Here is a 15014-nt window from a genome sequence, read left to right on the forward strand (position 1 = left end):
AGGAGGATCTCCATGAGCCCCAGGGAGCCAGGGTTACACAGGGAGATTCTGCTTCAAAAAAAAAAAAAAAAAAAAAACTGGGGGGTAGGGGTAGTTATACAGCCTATGCCTCAGAAAGCTCTAAGATAAAAGAACTACACTTGATCATAACCCAGTCTACCCTTCATGTTGAACCCACCCCACATTCAACTACAAGACAAAAAACTCTGACCAAAACACTAGCACCAAGTGTCCTACAGATGGGTGCCACAAATTTACTTTCACAATTCTCTTCAAGGATGTTGATAACCTGTTTATCTCAAGCTACATACTGTTCATTATAATGCCTGAAAAGTATAATCTGCTGTCTTTACCAGAAAGCTCAGGTCATACAAAGGATACTGAGGCTCAGTAATCATCAAACATCCACTAAGCACGCTCTCTTCAGTGAGAAAAAAAAGCGGTCAAAGCATCAGTCACAGCTCTGTTTAATGAACACTTGGTATATGGCAGACATGAAGAAAGAACTACTTAGCACTCTGTAAGCAAACCAAGCACTCTGTAAGCAAGCAAACTGAAGGGCCGAAAGTCACTGATGGAAGTCCCCAGGCAGAAAGTATGGGACCCAAGTGTTGCGCTCAGGCAGCCATCAGCTCCCGTCTTTGTGCTGTGCTTCCTCTTCCAACCTCTAAGTAGACATTTAAAAAATCTTGAAATGGCTATCATTTTACATGAATTTATTCTTTACGGCTGATGGAAGAAAAATATCTGACGTTGTAACAGTAGGTCCAGGCATTTGAGTCTGCAGAAGATGATTTATCTTGTACTCTGTGTGCGTGTGCATGGCGGGGAGGGGCGGGGAGGGGATGGTGCATGTGAGTGTGCAGGTACACTACATGCTTATGTGTACACATGGAAAAGCCAAAGCAAGGCATCCAGTGTCTTTCTCCATCACTCTCTACCTTACTGCCTTGAGGGAGGGTCTCACTGAACCAGAGCCTAGCAGTTTGGGTTAGACTGCCTGGCCAGTGAGCTCTTAGGATCACCCTGTCTCCACCTCATAATGCTGGATTACAGGAGGCACATACAGCTATGCCTGGCTTTTCAGGGGCTACTGATTCAAACTCAGGTCCCCGTGCTTACCAAGCCAAGTGCTCTTACCAGTTGAGCCATCTCCCAAGCCCCTACCCTGTATTCTTCACATATTAGCTAATGTCCACTCCTCTTGGATTATCTGAGATGCAAAAACTAAGAGGTCCCTTCCTTACTCTGTATTATTGAGTAACTAGATTTTAAATATCTTATGTACAGGAACCATTCATTTGCTTACATACAATTCAAGCACTAGCCTGGTGCTAAAGCTGAGTCAAATACCTGATTATCATCCAATTAAACTTTTAAGTGAGTAACAGCATATTTCTTGCTCTACTGTGATTTTTAATAGGTTTTGACATTACTCTTGTGGAACAAGCTTGGTGACACTGTTTTATAGTCCTCAGTGTGTTGACAGCATCTAGTACTGACACCATAAAGAGTTGCCCACTATCTGCTCAAGTTAGGCCTAGCAGCTAAGCAGGGTAACATGGAAGAGAGTCCATCTGTGCTGTACTCCAAGTGCAGTTGACGTGGGCCACACAGTAAGAAGCCACACCAAGTATGATCAAAGTGACAGGCAGCTGGGACAATATTTTTGGTAAGATTATAGGTTTAAGTAATAATTTCAGATATATTCGGGTGAGTTTTACCTCATGATCAAAACTCAAAGTAACTGCAAACTAAGAGATTTCTTTTAGTCACTGCTATATTTCACCAATTCTTAAAAAAAAAAAAAAGGTGTTTTTTTCATATTTTAATATAGCAGAAAAAAGAACACATCTTACAACTGACACCTTCTTAAATATAATGAAATACAAAAATAAAATATAGTTGCTTATGTTCCAGATTCTGAGGCTTACGTTTTATGCGACCGTTGGCCCATTTATTGGTGATTAATTCAAGGCCAATGTGGATGCCTTGTCCAGGCCCTTCCCTCTTCTCACCCTCCTCTATTTGCCACAAAATAAAGAACGTGAAAGAATAAATTGAAGGTAACATTCTGGAGACAAAAATCTGAGGCTATTTTAAGTGTGTGTGTGTGTGTGTGTGTGTGTGTGTGTGTGTGTATGTGTGTGTGTCCTGAAAGCATCTCCAGTCTGTGAACTGCCCAAATATCTTTCTCCAGTAGGAAAGACCCACTCCCAAGGTAAAAGTCTTCCAGATGCCAGAGCCCCCCTCCCAACCTAAACCTATTTCCACCAGGACACAAGACTTTTCACTCCAACACAGCTGTCTCCAGGGGCTTCTTCATCTACCAAATATCAAAATCATGCTTACATATTTAACAACTAGGCAGAGGCACAAAAACTGGTACTAAACAGACTTGAACTCTCGAGTACTAAATGTGCAGTTAATACCAACCAAATTCAGATCTTATCTATAGAAACCTCTTTTTTGGTTGTTTGGTTTTGTTTTTTGAGACAAGGTCTCCCTGTAGCTGGCCAGGAACTCACTATGTAGACCAGGTCTGCCTCCATCTCACAAGAGATCCACCTGCTTCTGCCTCCACAGTGCTGGGATTACAGACGTGTGCCACCCATACCCGGCTCTATCCAAACCTTTATAAGAAGGTAATTCTTGGTTTTTGTGTTTATTTCAGAAAACAAAAGCGGGGTGTTCTTTTAAATTCAGCTACAAAGTACAAAAGAAAATTTGTTTGAGTAACAAAATATTGCCATCCAATCTAAGAAAAGAATCTTAACAGGCAAACATTGGAAGTATGTATTTCTGGAACATAATTAGTTAAAATTTCTTTTAAAAACATCAAAGAGGGGCTAGAGAGATGGTTCAGTGGTTAAGAGCACTGGCTGATCTTGAAGAGGACCAGGGTTCCATTCCCAGCACCCAAATAGCAGCTAACATCCATCCTTAACTCCAGCTCTAGGGGATCCGACACCCTCTTCTGACCTCCTTGGGCACCACACAACATGGGTGTACTTACATATATGTAGGCAATACACTCATACACATAAAATGAAAATAAATGTTTTTTAAGTAAATAAAAGATTTCCTGTTTATACAATAAAAATAATGAAAAACTATGAATTCCTTCATACAGGGTATGGCTTCTCTAATTTTACCATCCTGTCAATGTATTTAAAAATACAAAGAGTGAGACTATGAAGAGCATAGTTAAAACTCCTGCAGCTCAAATGCAGGGCACAGGTGAGGAGACTGACCTTCACTAACATGCCTATGATGAGAGCTAATTAGTCAAGTGTCCAATACCACACAACTAGTAAATGGTTCAGTAGGAATTCAAATCAGAGCTAGTTAAGTCCAGAACTGCAGTCGGTCTTTTTTTGTTTGGATTTTTTAATTTATTTTATGTGTATGAGTGTTTTGCCTGTAGAGACGTAAGTGTGCCATGTATATGCAATGACCATGGAGGCCAGAAGAAGGTGTTGGAGCCCCTGGAACTGGAGTTACAGACAGTTGTTACCTACCATGAGGGTGATGTGAAATGAAGCTGGGTCCTCTGCAAGAGCAGCAACCTGTCCCCAGAATCTCTCCAGGCCCCCAGAATCATAGTTTTTAACTAAATAAAAGTGCCAGTCCTTAACCCCAGCTACTTTGAGACTTTTTTCCTAGGCTTTTCCTATGATTATGCCTAAACTGTCATTAACACATTGTTTTGTGCTCTATTTTTTGAAAACATCATCTGCAACATTGGCATGATACTCTAACATGACACAACATAAATTTAGCCAGCCTCAATATCTCACTGGGGCTTCTTACAACAGCAGGCCTCCAGACTGTTCCTAGGAAGGTGACTGACACACTGCAGTGCCACTAATAAGCATCTTTACACATACAGCCTTTCTAGAGATTTTTATCTTTTGAACTCCAGAAGACAATAAGGGTACAGGTCTCACTGCACTCCAGAAGAGCCAAGAACATCTTAAGTCTTAACAATTTGATAGAAGTTATTTTCATTTGCATCTTCATTACTCCCATAATTTTATTTTGATTTGTTCTGAGACATGGTCTCACTATGTACCCTATGGCCTCAAACTCAGTGATCCTCCTCCCTCAGCCTCCCCACTGCTATGGTTACAGATGTACCATCAAGCCTAATGGGAACTACTCCCATAGTTTGCAAGTTTTTATGTTGTCTAATGGGTAAGTTTTCCTCCTACAATACCAACTGCATCCCTTCCTATTTCCTGCTGGACTGTGCTCTCTTTCAGAGTACAACTGGTACCATCCTCCACTCCCTCACCTCCCCAGCACCCACCACTGCAGCTCCTCATCTCCAACTCCATTTGCCCTGCCCTTACCAAAGCTCCACTGCCTCTCAGCTGGGCTAGTTCCAACAGCCTCTGACTTTTTGCCTCTAGTCTCTCTTTAAGTGCATTTCATCACATATTGCCAAACTAACCTTTCATCTCCATTTCCATCACATAACTTCAAACAGGCTCTCACCCAGGCTGAACTTCCAATTTTACCACAGCCCAACCCTCTTCATACCTATCCACCAACCTGATGCCCTTCTCCCCGCCAACCTCCCTGCCCCCCACGGCAGGATCCTGGGACTGCAGGCTGAAAGGAAGAGGAGTGGGCAGAGGTGTGGGCCAGAGCTGTGGTCTTCTCCATAGGGCAGCAGCTCTAGGCAAGCCACCCTTGTGGATGGGCTGTCTGTGTCTGGTTCCTACCAGACCCTGGGCTGTATGCTCCATGGTTTCACTCACATTACTGCTGCTGCTCCTTCCTATCAGAAGACAGGCCCAATCACCCCTGGCCTATTCACTCTACCTCTATGGCTACCTCACTGCCAACACAACATCATACCCTCCTGGCACTTAATTATACACTTTGCTGTCATTGCCCATGCGGTCACATGTTAACCTGATCTTCTGAGCAAGGGGAAACATTTTCAGTATCTCCCACAGAGATGAGCACAGTTATAATTTTACACCAGCACACCTTGGCCAACAGGAGAGGCAGACCAAAAGGTCAGCAAGAACATCCTGAAACTCTGCACACCATTCAAAAAGAAGCTCATAAAGCAGGTTTCCACCAGGCACATCCATGCATCCAAATGCCAAAAAGATCTGGTGCCTGAGACAGAAACTGTATTCAGTTGCTCTTCAGAGACACAGAGTGAAAAAAAGCATTCTCTTGGTCTTAATGGGCATGTGCCTGTATTCATTCATTCACATCTTCTTTAGAACTTTCAGGACCGTGACCGCTATGCATGAGTTCACATTTGTGTGAACTTGATAGGCCCAGCTTTCTGAAGTTCATTCCTAAAATCCTGTTCACAAAGCAGTTCTCTCTCTCATTGTGGGTGTCAGCTGCAGGTCCCTGGCCCTAACATCTCTCTGTAGTACAGTTCCTTGGGCCAGCTCTTGTCAGCAAACGGCTCCGCCCTGGGTCTTCCTTTGGTTTCTAGTTTAGAGATTTCCCTCTGGCATGGTATTAAAATATGACATCGTTGTGATGATCCATAGTATCACTACATTAACCCACTGTGTCCTGTAAGTACTCAATGACAGCAATGTTCTGATCCAACACCAGAAATGTGATACTAAGCCCCAATACCTCACCTCCTCTTCCACACCCACACTCTGAACCAGCTGGAGAGAGCCAAACAGGACCAGGCACCTGTTACCAAGGAAACCAGGACCACCTCCCACTGCCTAAGACGAGGAATCTTTACATCAACCTGCCTGGCCCAGCTGCACTTGGAGCCTGTCCATGGAAGCTGCCCTATAAGCCTTTCGAGGAGGAGCAGAGCTAGGCCAGCCCACTCTCTGTGGGCGCTCTCCAGAGCACTGAGCTTCAGGAAAACCCAGGGCCCTTCCCCAGCGCTTCACAGTCAGGATGCCAAGGTCACAAGGACATAGATATATATCAGGGAAATGCCCTCTTCAGAGAAGGCAGGAAGTAATGGAGTTTTCCCCAAAAAGCTCATCACCCTGTGCAAACAACAGTGGCAACAACATAGGTGAGAGCACAAGGACACCAGCACACAGAATATGGCATACTGCAGATGTGTCCCGTCCCCAGTTTGTGCCTGGGAGTCAAGGTGGGTGCAGAGCCTAAGGTCCAGGACAAAAGCCAAGGGTAGACCTTCAAGCTTTTGTTACGCTTTTCAAGGTCGTGATGGTGACCAATCTCAGACAGGCTGAAACATTAAGGGTGGCATCTGGCTCATGGCACTGGAAATAGTTTTAGGATTTATACCTGGAAACAAGGGCTACAGCTATGAACCTGAACCAGACCAAGAAAAGACCAAGGTTAAATCCCGAGTACAGGAAGAGAAGGAAGGAAAGGAATGCAAACAGAAGCCACATCAGGGGAAGGCTCAAGACCCCAACGGCCTGCTCACCAAGGTCCAGGACAAGGGTCAAGAGGATAGGTGCTCAGTAAAACTAAGACTGAAAGGAGTGAGGGCTAAGGAAACATGGCCCCCTGTACTTCAACATGAGCATCCTGTTCTAGTAGCCTCACACTAGCAAGCCCTGCACGTGCACTAAGTCACTCACTGGAAACTACCTTTAAGGAGCTGTCTTTTTAAAAGGTAGCACATGCTCTTGGAATAATGCTGGCTTGCTTACAACAGTTGCCAGTGCTTATTAAATCTACTCTCTTTGCATACACCTACCACATAAATCAAAACTATTTGTAAACAAGCTTTTAATTACTCCACGGCAGAAGTGAAAATAAAATTTACAAATACAAAGTTGACTATCCTGGAGGACCATCCTTTAACACCACCTATAAAGGCTGTGACTTCAGAAGCCTACCCTGCTACCCCCTTTCCCCTTGTATGTTAATTGGTGAGCCAAAGAAGAGCTACGATTTACACACATAGATCTATGAAAGTAACATCACTTGCAATATTCCAAATACACTGTAACTATTTGCGAATTCCCATTTTCTGAATGTTTTAATCTTCCAAAGCATGCACAGTGTATACCAAAGTGTTCTCACAAGTCCTGCTTTAGAAGTTATACGTAGGGACAACAGCTCAAACTATAAACATGAACAGGACCAAGAGAGGACCAAGGGCAAAGCCCAGTGCACAGAAAGGAGCAGGAAGGGAAAGATGTGAACAGAGGCTACATCCGGGAAGGCTCAGGACCCCAAAAGCCTGCTCACCTAGATCCTGGACAAGGGTCAAGAGGATGGGTGCTCTAGAGGAAGTCATCAGAATCAACCTGATAAACATTCAGACTCTAGAAAACTCACAGAATTTCAATTCAATAAATCTGACTTGTAGTTGAAAAGCTGACACTTTTAGTGAGACACACATGGGCAAATTTTACAAGTATCTGAACTGCTTTAAAGGCCTCCAAGCAGCCACATTTTCTCTAGTCCTTCCCTCCTGGATAGGAGGTAAAAACAAGTCAAATCACTAACCAAATTCAACAGTGGGCCAAGCGGGCAGTCATTCCAAGGGCCTTCCTAACAAAGGCATTCCTGGTCCAACGACTGTGTTATGATGTACAAATGATGATCCCAATGACGTGAGCTCATAGTTCTGAAATCCTGAGCTGAGGGGGGACAAGGGTCAACGGCCACCATTCTGCAAGGTGGCAACAAGCCTGAATCTCTGAGATTCGGGCTGGCGACCCGTCTTTCCTTCACAGAAGACAAGTACACAACAGATTCTCCAGCTGAAGCACAGCAACATGGCAGCCATGAGAACTCAACACGGCTGGGCCTGTTCTGTCCCTGCAGGGCCAAGAAATTACTACTCCATTCACGTTTGTTCTTATTGATGTATCTGACAGCACAGTTCAAATGTTCCCTTTTTTTGCTGGGCCCTAACAGTTAAACAGAGCAGAACACCTCTTAGCATCCCAGACTAGCCATAAGGTTCCTTATAAACTAGAGGTTTGTTTATACACCCACTTATTTTTATTTTTTAGTAAGTGGGAAAATGGGAAACATAAACAGTAATTCAAGTAACTACAACTCTGAAAAGCTAACTCAGCTGAAACAAAGATTTTTAAAAAATTTTTTTTAATTTTTTTTTTTTTTTTTTTTCTCCTTTTGAAGCAGGGTCTCCCTGTAGCCCCAGCTATCTTGGAACTCACTATGTAGACCAGGCTGGCCTTGAACTCACAGAGATCCACCTACCTCTGCCTCCCAAGTGCTGAAAAATTTTACCTCCTTTTTTTTTTTTTTTTTTTTTTTTTGTCTTTTTGAGACAGGGTCTCCCTGTAGCCCCAGCTATCTTGGAACTCACTATGTAGACCAGGCTGGCCTTGAACTCATAGAGATCTGCCTGCTTCTGCCTCCCAAGTGCTGGGACTATAGGCATGCACCACCACACCTGCTCAAAGATTAAAATTTTAAGTGCACCAAAAATAATAAATCTTGTGTTTTAACTAGAAACTCACTATATATAGGCTATTAACAATTTATTCACTTGAGAAGGATATCATAAATGTACAAAATCCAAAAATGCACCATGACAGATTATTTCTCTTAGAGTTTGTAGTATTAGCACTCAAGATTCTATCACTTCTTTGAAGAATCTGCTGGCAGAAAATACCTCATAATGTACAAGTCGACAGACTTACACGTCTGAACTCTATACACACCTATGGGACTGCAGTCAAGAGTCACTGAACTACAGGGATAAACTGTGAGAACTGCTTCCTTAATTGATGTCATTGTCAGCAGCCTAGAGTGCTTACCTAAAGATGGCTATGCAGTTACTGGGTAATACAATGCTCTAGGACCACCATATAGGCAGTCCTTCACTGTATGTTGTTATGTGACCAAATGTCACTGTGTATCAGGGTTGTGAAGATGGTCTGTTTTCCTGTTAACAGAAGCAGTCTGCAAGTATTTCAGAGGTTTCACATTCATAAGTTAACACACACACAAGGGACCAGATCGGTGGAATGTGGTTACTGGGAGCCTCTGCAGTATCCTGGGTACCTTCCATCCTGAGTAGTGAGAAAAAGATGTCCAGTGAACCATATATTGAATAAACGCTACAGAGAAACTTTGAAAAAATAACTCTGCAATAAGCTAAATACTTCAATTGTGGCTGTGCCTTAGAGATCAGTGAAAGCAGGGCTGGAACACTGTAAGTATTGCGATGAGCATGTGCTTTTCAGGTTGAAAGTGTTTGCAACTGATAAGCTATGAGGTCTGAGGAAAGGGGGCCTCTTGGGCTCTAATCCGTTAATAGGCAACTTTCAGCCTTCCAATTTCTCTCCAGGAGCTGTTCTAGAAAGCATAGGTATACAAGATCTCAATCTCTGTCCTTCCTAGTCTCCTAAGATCTAGGCTATTCTGATGGGAACACCAAAAGTTCATTCTACAGCACAGGTAACAATGCCACAGGCTGGCCACCAAGCCTGTCCCAATTCCAGTCAACACCACCCATTAAACCTTGAGAAAATGTATTAATCTCTAAAACTCCATGTTATCCTCCACAAAATGACAATTACTATTCCTACCTCAGCATGTTCTCTGATCCTACTTCAGGATCTAGTGAAAACAGTTTGTGTAGAAAGCTTAGCAAAATGCTAACACACAAAGTCCATACTCCATAAATGTCAGCTATTCAGGTAAATCCCTTGGAGCCACTTTTCTTTTTTGAAAACTTTTCGATTTTCTGTTCTAGTCTAGGAAGCAGTAGAATTCTCTGGAAGATATCCAAGGTCTTCTTTCCCCTTCTCATATTCTAGCTACCTTCATGTCTAACTCTAGCCCCAAGCCTACTCTGTGTTTAATCCCACCTTCCCTTCCTTACTCGGCAAACACAATTCAGGAAATGAGGGCTGAGTCACGTGTGGTGAGACTAGAGGACCTGGAGATCCTGCAGTTTTTTAGAATACTTGGGTTTGTGACAGAACCAGAAAGTTCCAACACTTCAGGACCGACTCTGCCCAGGCCAGGTCATAAAAGCTAACATCACTCACTATGTGAAGAACAGCAGGTTTGGGATAAGAAAGAATAGTTGGTTACCTAGAAAGACAGCCATAACTTGGCAGAGAACGTCTTTGAAGCTAGAAAGAAATGCTCCCTCAACATTATCATTTTTAGAACCAGAGACTTCTGAATCACCCTTGTGCAATCAACAGCAGGATCGGATAATACCATCTGGTCACCCTGTCAGACAGAGAGATGCTTGAGGATCTAAACTTTCAAATGCCCAGTCCTGAGGAAAAATGAGGGCCATGGACTGCAGGCCACTCATTCTGGTCTGGTCATAATTTAGGATCATGGTGTGGAGACCTTTTTAATTAAAAGTGAAATCAAGGACAACAGCAAGATAGCTCAGCAGGTAAAGGTACTTGCCATCAAGCCTGAAGACCTGAGTTCAATTCCCCAGACCCACATGGTAGAAAGAACTGACTCTCAGAAGTTCTCCTCTGACCTCCACAAACACAGAGTGCCCACACACTTACACACAAAAAACAAATAAATGTGGTAATTTTTTAAAACTCAAGACACATGGGCTTCATAGGTTCCATGACTAAAAATCAGTTACTAACAAAACCAGTAGCTGTTCAATCAACATGCCACATACTCCACCTAGTGCCCCTCACGATGCCCTTGCATGCGTGGTTGTATTATCATTTCCATTTTTTAAACCACTTTTTATTTTATAATTTTTATTTTATGTGTATGTGTATATTGCCTGCATGTAGGTAAGTGCACCCATGTCGTGCAATGCCTGCGGAGAACAAAAGAGACTGTCAGATCCCCTGGAACTAGAGTTACGGACAGTTGTTAGCTGCCATGTGGGTGCCGGGATTCAAACCCGGGTCTTCTGCAAGAACAGTCAGTGTTCTTATCCGCTGAACTATCTCTCCAGCCCCCATCATCTCCATTTTTATGATTCATACTTGACCTACCTGCTGTAGGAATTCAAGTTTCTGGCCGTCACAGAACATGACCTCCATAAGAAGAGCTGTTCTCGCTGCCATTAGACAGGAAGGGTCTTAAGAGTAAAAAGCATAGACCCTAAACAAAACATCTCCAAGACACCAAAAAACACAGCAAGCACAAATGGACAGTGTGGACAAAAAGAACTTGGGCCAGTAGAATACAGCAAGAGAGCATGGTATTTGATGAGAGGGTGCCGCTGATACTTCAAAACCACCTCCTCCTATTTGGTGCAAACAGAGCAGGCCTGCATGGCAGCAGTAACACAAAGCCATGCAAATTCCTCCACAGCCACAGACTACAGTTGGCTGGCCCCAGGGAACTCAACCTCTCAGCCCTCCGTCTCCTCAGCTGCAAAATGGGGATGATTCTGTCTAATATCTGGAGTTGATCTGCTGAGTAAATTAAAAAACCCACTAAAACACTCAGTAGAGACCATGGTTAACTTAGTGGTGGAGTCCATGCTTAGAGTGCATAGAGCCTTAGGTTTAATATCTCTCTCTCTCTCTCTCTCTCTCTCTCTCTCTCTCTCTCTCTCTCTCTCTCCCTCCCTCACTTCCTCCCCCCCCACACTAATTATTATGGTTGTTACTGGGTTTTTTTTAACCTTTTATTTATTATTATTTTTATTTTATGTGTATGAATGTTACACCTGCATGTAGGTATGTGCACCCATGTCGTACAATGCCTGTGGAGGACAGAAGAGGCTGTCAGATCCCCTGGAACTGGAGTTATGGACAGTTGTTAGCTGCCATTTGAGTGCTGGGATTCGAACCCAGGTCTTCTGCAAGAACAGCCAGTGTTCTTGACTCCTGAGCCATCTTTCCAGCCCGCTACTGTTATTTTTAAAGATGTTCTTTCTGCATTCCTTTAGTTCAATGCCCAACACATACTTGATTAATCAAGATTTTGGAATCTTCAACATGTCTCATGGTGTTTCTGGCAGGATCAACGTATCTGCGATTGGTTAAAACAAAATTACATGCACAAACAAGGTAAAGTGCACAAAAATATAAACTACAGAAGACACCACAATAAAGACTTTTTTTAAGTTCCCTCTAAGGATCTAAGATTAACAGTTTCAATACAAAACAGGGCCCACCCATACATAAAGTAACTGTCAGGCCCACACACTTTAAAATGCATCAGAGATGAAGGCATATTCTCACTGTAGCTGTGCTGAGACTGACTGTATTATTCACTCAGAACACCAGCAGGCACTGCCTTGGAAGCTGCAGGCATGCTTGCTATTCTTCAAGGGACTTCTCACTATTTACCTGCTCATATTATGGTAGAAATACTTAGTGGTTCTTAGTTGTGTTGAAATAACACATCTGTAATTGTTTTAAGTATCAACAAAACAGATTCTAAAATGTTTCAGTTTCTCTCAAAAGGATGAACAGGGGACACAGTGTACTCCTTAAAAGGTTAAAGTAGTCGCTCAACCTGCTACAGAACTGGGAGGGGGAAATCAATTAGTCAGGAACCTGAAGCCTTTATTAGACACACTGCAAACCTCTGTTTTAAGTGAGGATTCCAAGCAGAAGTGCCACATCAACACTAGCATAAGTCTAATTCCCAGCCTTTCCCCACACAGGCTGGAGTGGAAGTGCAGGTCATCTGCAGTCCCTTGCAGTAGCAGTGGCTCTGTGCCTGACCCCATATTGATAAAATAAATACATGATGGAAAACTCTAAACCACCTCTCTGCCCTCACTATCTTCTGGATCACGTTGCTGATGTGAGGGGAAGGCAGCCCCCAAATAAATACCTCCTTCATGCCCCCACTAAAGCACACACTGCAGGAACCTGCAAGCACCTTCCATTTGATAGCTATATAGCTCAGGGAGAATTGATCTCTCAAACTCTAAGAACATGCTGCTGACTGATTCAAACAAAAGAATGTATCTTAAAGGAGTTCTTAAACTGAAACTAGCAAGTTGAAGAAACAGTATCAGAAATAAACAGCCACTAAATAGCTGGCAAAGGGAATATGGAATAAAAGTTAGAACTCCAAGGTTTCATACTAAGATTTCCCTAACAACACTGAGTCCCAGGAAGGACATCTCAGTTTTCAAGGCAAGAATAAAATGTTACATAAAACCAAACAAAAATCATCAACAACAAAAAGTTTAAGTTTCATGCTCAGGATTTTCATAATTTGTTCGCTCATATATTATTAAAATCCAGAAATCAGAAAGCTTCTCCAGGTTCGTCAATCAACACCCCTCATTTGCCACTAGCAACCGTGTTGTATAATCTACTTGCTATAATAACTGAACAAAGTAGCTTTGAAGATAATTTACATATTAAACTGGTTTACACATACTCCACTAAACACCAGGTAAGTGTTCAGGCCAAGGCTGTTATTTCTCTTCACAATTATTTAAATAATGTATTCATTTCTACAACACCCACGTATAACTGCAACTGTCTTCTCAACACAATTAACTCCCTCCAAGTGAGAAGTGCAGCCCTCAAAGCACATGGCACCCACCAGCTAATCTCCTAGGAGCCCAGGGACCTTGTCCGAATACATAACTAGCAGCTAAAAGCAGTTTCCAGAAGAGAAGACACAGAAGGGAAAAACGTGGCAAAGCCTAGTTACCGCAGAATTCCGTGCTCAGCCTCTGATGAGCAAACACCTACAAGGTGCTTACATATTAGGCCAGAAACAGAAAAAAATGCCACACATCACCCCAGCTACAAAGGTTCCCACCCTTCGCCTGTTACCCTTGGCCTACCAGTGATCCCCAGCAGGCTTATCATACACTATTATCTTTAGGAAAAACTGGTAGATTATGTTTGGAAAGTTTGGAAGACCACTAACAATGGAAAGGAAGTTAAAACAACAGTTATCCCAGCCCAGACTCAGGATCAGTGATCTCAGCCCTGTGCTCAAGAACTCATGGTCTTCTTCCTCAGATGCCATCCCTGTCAGCCACTCCCTGCCTCATGCAGGCAGAGTGCTAGCAACCTACACCTTCTGAGACCCCTCTTTCAGGACACGTCTATCTTCAGGTCTGATTCACTAAAACACCTACATATTTCTCAAATATGTCCATTGTTCTCCATTCCCATGGACACCATCTAGTCCACAGCCCCATTAATTCCAAGGAGGCAGGATACTGCCCACATTCTAGTTTCCTTATACCACTCACCCACCCATCAAAGACAATTCTGTCATGTCAACAATGCATAATTTACTCACTCACTACTACAGATTTCTTCAAAAATCACAAATTCCACATCTTGTCAATCCTGCTCACACTGGATGCTGCTTGCCTCTTGAGTCTCATCTCAACGTTCCACGGTGGTGTCAAATTGTAGCCTCCCCCAGGTTAGACGGCACTGCCTTGAGTGTCCTCACCCTCTCCTCTACCGAGGTGTGGATCGCAGTGCTAAAGCCACTTCTCAAGAACAGCCCACACAAGGAGGGGGCACCAAGATGCCTAAGCACAGTCTTCTGGTGCCCACTGCACAGCACCTACGACCTCTCCGAAGCTTCGTTTTCTGAAGATCTATGGAGCCTTCTCATGTCACCATACTCCCCGGTCATATCACGGCACTGTCAGGTAGCAGGTGCCCAACAAAACAGCTGAACTAAAAACAAATGAAACAGGAACACCAATCAGAGTCCACGGCACTGGCAGGAGAGCGAAGCCTGCTCACCTATACAGGCAGCACGAGGCTCAAAGGCCACTAAGAAACAATCTAATTCTACATTAGAAAAGCCAACAGCCTTTGCCCACCAAGGTATACGTCCCCATTAATAATGCATGGTACCTTTATCCTAAGAGGATTTTTTTAAATTTCAAAGTAAAAACAAAATAGATACCACCATCCCAAAAAAACCCTCCTCTGAGAAAACACTTGTGTTTGCAGTGGCCTGACAGTTAAAATGCACGGGTTCTAGTTAGAGCAATGGCAAAGGTTTCTAGGCTGAGAACAGTCATCAAATGTCAGAATAATTATCTCTGCGTTTTTCAAGATGGATTATCGAAAGAGAGAGATCCAAACACAGTAGAGGCAAATTACTTCTGGCTTAAGAGACCCTTTAAGAGTTGTGTTTTGGGG

General features: G+C 43.2%; 1 protein-coding gene across 3 annotated transcripts in view; it reads right to left on the reverse strand.

The window, feature by feature from the left end:
- The window catches only part of Chd7 (chromodomain helicase DNA binding protein 7), a 202010-nt gene extending 187485 nt beyond the window's left edge, over positions 1 to 14525 (reverse strand). Inside the window, exon 1 of one of the 3 annotated variants that reach the window (XM_029565635.1) lies at positions 14153 to 14524. The gene's annotated coding sequence lies outside the window, so the exon portion shown is untranslated. Of the gene's footprint in view, positions 1 to 14148 lie in introns of all 3 variants that reach the window. The other 2 variants (XM_017799225.2, XM_008837591.2) reach the window with 2 other exon arrangements.
- Between the last annotated feature and the right edge of the window lie 489 nt (positions 14526 to 15014).

This window comes from Nannospalax galili, unplaced genomic scaffold (genome assembly GCF_000622305.1).
Source record: "Nannospalax galili isolate Female #2095 unplaced genomic scaffold, S.galili_v1.0 scaffold397, whole genome shotgun sequence".
Lineage (NCBI taxonomy): Eukaryota > Metazoa > Chordata > Mammalia > Rodentia > Spalacidae > Nannospalax > Nannospalax galili.